Source organism: Oratosquilla oratoria, chromosome 26 (genome assembly GCF_046742065.1).
Source record: "Oratosquilla oratoria isolate Oo_2021 chromosome 26, ASM4674206v1, whole genome shotgun sequence".
NCBI classification, from domain to species: Eukaryota; Metazoa; Arthropoda; class Malacostraca; order Stomatopoda; family Squillidae; genus Oratosquilla; species Oratosquilla oratoria.
In genome coordinates this window covers 1,918,338-1,918,687 of record NC_134802.1, presented here as the reverse complement: position 1 = coordinate 1,918,687, position 350 = coordinate 1,918,338, and positions in this window count along the sequence as shown.

The following is a 350-nucleotide window of genomic DNA, read 5'->3' as shown; positions in this document are numbered from 1 at the left end:
GAGAGTATTCCGTGTCTTTTGTCCATTTTCTTTCTGGATCGTGTACTTGTGGATCCGTCTGTTCCGAGGCTGTCTATGCGTTTCTCGAAAAAAAAAATAATAATAATGTTGCCGGTTTGCTAGACCTGTCACAGAAACCTTCCTCTTATATCTGGGCTTGGAACCGGCATAGTACTAGTTAACGCCATTCCTATTTCAGAGTTGATAATACATACATACATACATACATATACCAAAGGCTTTTTTCCCCTAAACGGGGGGTAGCCAAAAAGAAAAAGGCATAGAAACCACTCCCACCCATTCCATTTCCTATATATTCCACTCCCCCCCCCAACCTCCTCCCTCCCTCT